Raw genomic sequence first — 8,343 nt, forward strand, 5'->3', positions numbered from 1 at the left:
GAGTAAATATTTTGTTTTTACGCGAATATACACTCATCCAAACTGTCTACGCAGTACGCGATAGCGTACACACTGGCCTCACTCAAGTCACAATGTCGGCCATGCCAGTGGCTGAATAGCCAACACGGCAAAACAAAGACACGTGGACTACAATTATTGCAGCTATGTTGATAGCCAACACGGCAAATAAAGGCCCGTGGGCTAAAATTTTTGCAGCGGAAATGTCGATAGTGGCACTCACGCTACCTCCCGATCGCGCTCTTGTCGATCAATTTTCATCGAAACCGCTCAACAAAATTTCATGAAACCTTCGAATCTTACTAAATATACATGAAATTTTATCATCAGATAGCCGCTCATACAAAATTTTGCTGTCTTGAGGTCAAGATTTTCGATCAAAGTTCTTCTTTCAATTTCAAACGATGACAACATGTGAATATCGCAACATCGGGGCTCTGACGCATTAGAAAATTGTCTGACGTTTCAACAAGGGGTCATACATGAAATCGGCCCATACGTTTCAGTGGAATGTTCCATTTAATATAGGGGTCGCAAAATCACCCTTTTCTGGCGATCCGCGCAAGAGAACAAAACCCAATTTTCAAGTTTTTATAACTTTTTATAAGTTTTATTTTTTCGATTTTATTTCTTTACAAATGAAAGAAGAAGTTTATGACAATCAAAATTAAGTATCATGAGTGAAAAAAACATCATGAGAGAAAATGCCGAGAGAGTTTGACCGGTTGACCTCGCTGTTAATTTTATGCAGGAAATTACAATAACAATGCTTGGTCGAATGACGCAGTGCCTTGAGGGTGGGATCGCCAGTGGTATAGGGGGAGGAGTACCTTCCCGATGGTGATAAGTGGTGCGGATTACCGTCGCCTAGGTGACTTGCGTTGCAAATACCTGGACTGAACCCACGCGTGGACTGAACCATTTGGGTTTTTTTGGGTGTCGATGGTACTTTGACAATAAAAGTAAAGATGCACAGATATCGAGTTTATTGTCTTGTTTATGAGCGGCCAGTATTTCCAACAGCATGAATTACGTGCATTTGCCCTAGAAGAAATAAATAATTTCGAATAAAACATCGCGAATATAACCACATTCCTTAAGCTCGACGTACCCCAAAGAACCATGAAATCGCCCGACTTTCGATTGAAGAGATGAGTTTTGCCAAACCGCGTATACTGAAAAAGTGGCAGATGACTTTATTTTTAGAACCATAGACAGTATAGCGAGATGTAAAAAATGAAAGAGGCTCCCCATCTAACTATCCTAAATGTTTTTGTGTCGAGTTTGTGTTTGATTCGTTTCGAAAATGTGTTCCTACATTCTTATCCGATTGTGTGTGTTAATAAAAATGTTTGTTTCGCTTTGGATATTTGTAGAGAAGTTTGGATTAGTGTGTACGGTAATGTTTGTTGTTTGTGTGGGGAAAGCTTATGGCGAGACGCAGCCGGACCTATGTTGTTACAAAAGTTGATAGAGTCGCCCTTTGACGCTTGCGTTTCGAAACCCGGTTGTGGTTTCTCATCAGTCGCGGTGTAGATTCTTTCCTTAGTTTGTGTTTGTGAATATTTATTTTAATGCATTTTAGTGGTCTTGCTTTTCGATTAGCGAGGCAAGTATATTAATTTTTGGTCACGTTGTGAGTCCGTTTGGTGGTTCGGTTTGTTTGTTCTATGTTTCTTTACTTCGGTAAATTTTGTTTTGACTGGTGTGTCTTTTAGATTTTTGCGGAGGTTTGTGAATTTTTAGGCAATAAGTACCACTGGGGGTACGGATTTTATGTTTATTGGATCAAGATACTCACAAGTATCCTGGTTGATGTGCTTGTTCTCGTACATTTTGATTCATAGTTCGTTTACTTTGTTTACTGTTTGTTCTGGCTTGTTGTGTACATGTTGTGTATACTACTGAGTGTTGCGTAATTGCCTTTCGCATTCGAGTACGTAATCGTTTGTGTTGACAATGACGAAAACCCGACCCTTGTCGAGGGTTTTTTTCCCGAAATTTGTCTATTGTTTGCAAGCTGGTTTATCGCGATTCTTTTAGCACGCGACATGTTTTGTTTCCTTGTTTGAAAGGGTATCTCTAGAAGTGCGAGTTTAGCAGCTTCAGATAGCTTTCAAGTTTTTGGTGTTTGTTGTTTGTGGAGCCCAATTTGACTTTCTTTGAATTTGTGTTGTTGCGATTGTTTGTGTCTCACGATGTAGCGTAGTCACATTTTACGACTTTATTTGTTGAAATCCTGAGGTGGTTTTATTCTGTTTGGTTTTGTTGGCGTCCGAATTAATTTTAAGGCCTTTGCCTAGTACTATTTTTCGGAGTTTCATAGTTTGAGCGATGATAGGTTGTTGTTGAATTTCGTGTTGTTGTCGGCTTTTCTTTGGAAATAGCTGATTTATTTCCACGGCCATTTTTTCTGTCACGTTATTTTTATGTGTACGATTTTTGTTATTTCTTTTAAGTGTTTGTGTGTTCTATGTCATTTGTTGTTTTTTTTGGGTAGTTCTCTTTTTGGAGTGTTTGTGGCCCTGAAAAGGGCCGCTTGGTATGGGTTTTTGTTAGCGCTTGGCGCGTTTGTTTTGGCGATGAGCCTATAGCTTTTTATGCTTCTTTTCGCCGATTCGATGTGCTTGGTAAGTAGGTGTTTGCCGCCTTCTTGTCACTGTGTGTGCGTACATGGACAGTCTGCATAGCCCTTGAATGTGGTCTCGATTTTGATCAAACCATGGAGGTACCTCCATGATCAAACTTACAATTTAGGAGTATATATCAAAACTGATAAATGATTTATGTTTTCACATGGGTTCACAAAAAGTTTCGCCCCGGTGTTCATTTTTGGCCCAGGAATTCCATCTACCCACCCTTTACAGAGTAGTAAGCTTATGGGGCAAGTAAATATGGATGCGCCGGTGCGATTCAACGATCAACCTCTATATCGCATCGAAAGTCAACAATTTTACGGCACGGACTATGATTTTATAAGTTTATACACAGTCCCTCGTGGATAGAGAGACTGTGGTTTATATAAAAATTATAAGGCGCAGGGTATTATATATTGACTGATTACTGTAGCTATAGATAGGCTACATTCAGGACGGGCATCGACGGGCAGTAATTAGTAGGCAAAACCACGGTCCCTCCACAGAGGGACCGTGGCAAAACAGGTGGTTTTCACCGTGGGCAGAACTCGGTGCAATGATACTGAACATTAATAGTTAGCCTGTCACCTTGAAGGTAATGCTGTAGGTGAAACAAGTAAGCTTACTTCAAACGCACGATGGTACAAACATTCCTACCTCCATGGTACAAACAACACCACAAGTGAAACGTACACATAGAAATACACGCGTTCCTACGTTGTGCCCACCCGGGCCACGCGATCAAAATATGACTGATATTGCTGGATAGTGTTAATTGGGTCGGTAAACAGTCAACTAATAGTTTAATTGACTACCTGGGTGATTGGCAGGTCGTGTCCAACGACGCATATGCAAAGCAGGCCAAAAGACAAAAGCCCCCAAAGTTATTGACAGCTGGCCAGGGGTCACCATGAATACGTAATGAAGCTTCACTACGCAGAAACTGCGTAGTCAAGCCCTTCTTAACCGGTCAAACTCTCTCGGCATTTTCCGGCATGATCATTTATGTAGGAGAAATATGCCTTCGAAGTTGGGACTTTTTATGTGAACTGACTCGGCAGAACAATTTTTCGGGTGTTTGACATGGCTAGTTTTAGTCACAAGAATGAGATGCAGTTTGTATGTAAAGGACAGTACACCTGCACATCAGTAGTACATAGATACTTGCACACAATCCCATCCCTAGTTCCCCAGTTCTAAGCTAATCATTGTTTGTATATTAAAATTGAATTTTTGTTTATGTAAATACTTTAATATGTTATGTGGATATATATTTACCACCATTTTGATGTTACCGCTGTCTTTAGTCATCCAACTGTTAGGCCACTTTGAACTTCTTTCAAGGAATTGGCCAAATTGCATTGCCATATATAAGAGAGCGTTCCGAGCAATGCCAGCTTTTTTAGAATTGTTCAAAGTAACTGAAAACTTGCATGTTTGAGTAGTAAAATTTCTCATGAATCTCCTCTGAAACTGCTTTTTCGAAGTTTTCAAATACTTGTTTTTGTGAATTCCTCAGATAAGCTGTTGTTGATATGTTCAATATGATGGTGAAATTTGTACATGTATACATGTATGTAATGTGAAGATCTTAATCATCACCTTTTTGATCCCTAACCCTCTGCCCTGGAACTCTATGTCTTACAGCTCTCAAATTCGGTTCTTTGATTTTTAAGGGAATCTCAGAAAGCCTTAATCAGATTTGTGTAAGTGATTGTGAAGTCTGAATGTGTACATTATATAGCAATTACGCAATTTGCTCTGGTTTTACCCTTTGGATGACCTTCAATTTTTTTAAGTCGCACTGTCAGTGACCCAGAGCTATTCAGATTGGTTGATTTTCCATCAACATCTGTTGTACATTATGCATTGTCCCAATATCAACTGGACTTCTCTTAAACTGTGTTGCACAGAAATCATTCTTATTTGATATACAAGTCGCTCATAATGACTGTTACTTATATTTCCCAAATTTGACATACAGCTTCTTCGAAATGACCTCATTAATTTGTATGAACATTACCTAAAATACGCATATTCAATTTTTTAGAATTTTATTGTGCTAATTTGTTTTTAAAAATCTCCATGGGGGGGGGGGGGGGGGCTATGCTCTTTTTTCATATTTGGACAGAAAAATGATTTCTCTCTACCCCTGGTTGTGTAATTTGAAATTCAGTGTGCCGCTTGTTTGGGGTACTTTTAATTATGGACATGAGTATAAAATTTCCATATTTACACTTTTGAGAATTGTTTTTATGTTTTTCGCTCAATTTTCTTCTGGACTGAGTTTCTCTCATAATAATCAAAATTAGTATGTTAGTTTCCAGGAATGGATTTTCAATTTTATTTGTGTATTTGTGGAACAAGTTTCCTCATACAAGATCAAAACATTAATATTGTTTATTTGCTTGTCATACAGCTTTAAAAATCTGAAGGATCTCCTAGTGTCCTCACTAAGTTTTGAATACCATAAATGAGCATAAACTTGCATACTAATTTTTGAGATGTTATTCCTTTTTTGCTCAATTTTCTTTTAATATATGCATTTGTGAGACTGTCCAATAGCAATTAAATTTGATTGAGAGATTTTTAGGGATGACTTCATTCAGTTACTTTTCAAATGATGATGAAATTTTTTATTTGAAACTCAGTGCTTATGATGTTTAAAGTAAATTCAACAAACATGCAAAAAACTTTAAACTTTTGCAGTGTTGACCTTTTGAATTATTACTTTGACATTTGTCCAAATTATGTTGAATTTTATGTATCAATATTTTGTGCTAAAGGTGATGTCACTATTTATGGTCGGGGCAAAGTAGTTGCAATTAATATCACTCAGATTTAACCCCCACTCCATCGCCACCATTGTAACACCCTCACATCTGAGGAAAAATTAGAGACCCCATCCAAGAATGGAGTAACTATTCTATGTCAGACACCTTAATTGTTTCAATGCAGAAATATTATATTTGTAATTGTTGATGCATTTTTCCGCATTCTCATGACAGCTTGCTGTTCTGACAGTATGCTGCAATGCAAAGCATTTTTAGCTACTATAGACTATAGTCTATAGAAGCTATTGGGATGGGTATCCGTCCGGCGTCCGTCGTCAGTCTGTCTGTATGTATGTATGTATGTATGTATGTATGTATGTATGTATGTATGTATGTATGTCCGTTTGTGAGGCGTCCGTCCACTCAAATATCTTGAGAACCGCAGTACTCACTGATTTGATATTTGTTGTGTAGATGAAAAATATGATTTTGAGAAACTATTTTTTTTAATTTTTTGATATTGTTGAAAATAGGCAAATTAATGCCAAAAAAGGTGTTTTTGGTAAAAAATCTTCTTCTTCATAACCGCTGGTCAGACAGCTTTGTTATTTGGTATACAGGTCCCTAGGGATAACCCAACTTAGATTTGTTCAAATTGTGATGAAATATGCAAATGTGTATTTTTAAGGAATTTTTTTTGTCATTTTGGTCAAAATTTGACTTACATTGTATGTAATTCTTGTACTGTATAAACCCTATCAATTCACCCAGAAAAAAATAATTAATATGATTTTAAATAATTGAATTTTAGTGTGGAATTATCAGAACGTTCAACTTTTTTTGACAGTTCATAGTGAAATGCTTACCATCTTGGAGGATTAAAACATGTAAAGGCAACTTTCCTGAATCCCAACTTTGATATATTCTGAACCACCATTTATGTTATCTAAAAGAAATTGCTCATAATAGTTTGTCAGGCTAGGGTGGTCAAATAAATAGAGATAGAGAAAGTTCTAATTTCCATTTATGGTTGACTTGGTAAGGATAAAATAAGATTACTTTTTGAGGAAAAAAATAGAGTGGTCAATTAAAAGAGTGGTCAAAGTGAAGGGTTTTATGGTAAAGCTGGGCTGTAAGATTCCTCATGTGCTATTTATAGCAATTATGCAATCTGTGTAAACAGTGCAATGAAAGACTTAGTGTAACATGATTCCTTATAATGCTTTTGATGACCTTGAACTTCTTAAGTTACAAACATTTGTCTCTTCAGTGTGCTTTCTCTGAGTACGTACAGTCTCAACTTATTCAACAGAACTTACTTACAATGTTAATTTGAAAGTTAAAATGTGCTTGGTTAATAGGATGAAAATACAGATATAGATAACCAGCTGAAGATTCTTTATAACCTGACAGATATGCTGTTTTATTATGACGTAAATCTTGATTTAAGCAAGTCTTGTTTACTTTAATTAGAATGTAATTAACTCTCGTTTATTTGCTATGTAGACTAATATGGTCTGATGAAATATGCAAATCTGTATTTTTACGGATTTTTTTTCCATTTTTGGACAGGCCATCATGAAATGAGCTATCAAAGATATCCACCGTCTTCATCAATACATGTGTCACAAAAGGTTATTCTCTACATAACACAGCAGAGCTCTGTCAACTGTTGAGTCGCTTGTTTTTTCAAAACCGCTGGTCAGTCAGCTTTAATATTTGGTTTACATGTCCCTAGGATGACCTTAGTGAGATAATTTCATACAGTCAGGAAATACTTAATTTTGTATCCATGTCTATAGTAGCTTCAGGGACTTTGGCCCTATGTTTACTGGTCAGCATTACCTGTAGAACTTGAAACTTTTGCATGTTTTAACCCCTTAAATAGTCTACCCCTTCTACATATAATGCTGGCTTCTTAATTTTGTAATGTAGGTCAAGATGGCATCTTTTCTTGTAAAGAGAAACTAATCACTTTCAAACTCATCTTTGCTGGCAAAGGGGCCTGTTGGTTTTAGTATGTAGCTGATCCACGCAGATTGGATGGTGGTAAACTTTGTAGGGTTCGAGACCTTGCCACCTTTAAATTATTGAAGCTAGTTTCCTCATTATTGGTTATAAAAACTTTGCAATGATTTGTTTGATAACTTTCTAATTTTTCAAGTTCGTAGTATTATAGTGTCATATGTATTGACAGAGTTTGTTGAGACCTGATGCTTGTATCTTAAGGGTTGATATTAGTTCTTTTTAATGGATTAATTATGGTTAAGAATGGGGAAATATGCAGAGCAAATATTCAAATGTTTAGAGGCCTTACTTCATCGGATGTTCAGGACTTCACCCATTGACAGTGTCTTTGCATGTTAACTTATGAAATGGTTGCAGTAGAGCATGTTAGGGACTGGTCAGTTTCTTCGGCCTGGGGGGCGGTGGATTATTTTTTGCCATCGTCAAAAAGTGGCTGACCCCGCCTATTCCAAATTTTGAAAAAAGGGTGACCCCCCCCCCTATTCCAAATTTCGAAAACAGCGTGACCCCCCCCTGCGCACGCGACAACTGTAAAACAAAAGGTGGACATAATATATATATATATATATAATATATATATATATATATATATATATATATATATATATATATATACGGTATATATATATTTTTTATATTTTACATACATTTATATTTTAACAGTTATTCTGTGTTTTAGTGAAATTGTTGACATGTCAGTTGTGCAGTTGTAAGATAGGAATTTCAAAGTGTCAATCTTGAAGTTTGAATACAGTAGGGTACATTTTGAATGAGTTGTGAATGTATTTCACATTTTCTATGCTTAACCAGATGTCCTGAACAGAAATGGATGTCAATCATTAATATCAAAGAGGAAAGTGCAGTAAATCAAAAATTTGATGGGGTTA

Source organism: Ptychodera flava, chromosome 4, assembly GCF_041260155.1.
Source record: "Ptychodera flava strain L36383 chromosome 4, AS_Pfla_20210202, whole genome shotgun sequence".
In the NCBI taxonomy this organism is placed as follows: Eukaryota; Metazoa; Hemichordata; class Enteropneusta; family Ptychoderidae; genus Ptychodera; species Ptychodera flava.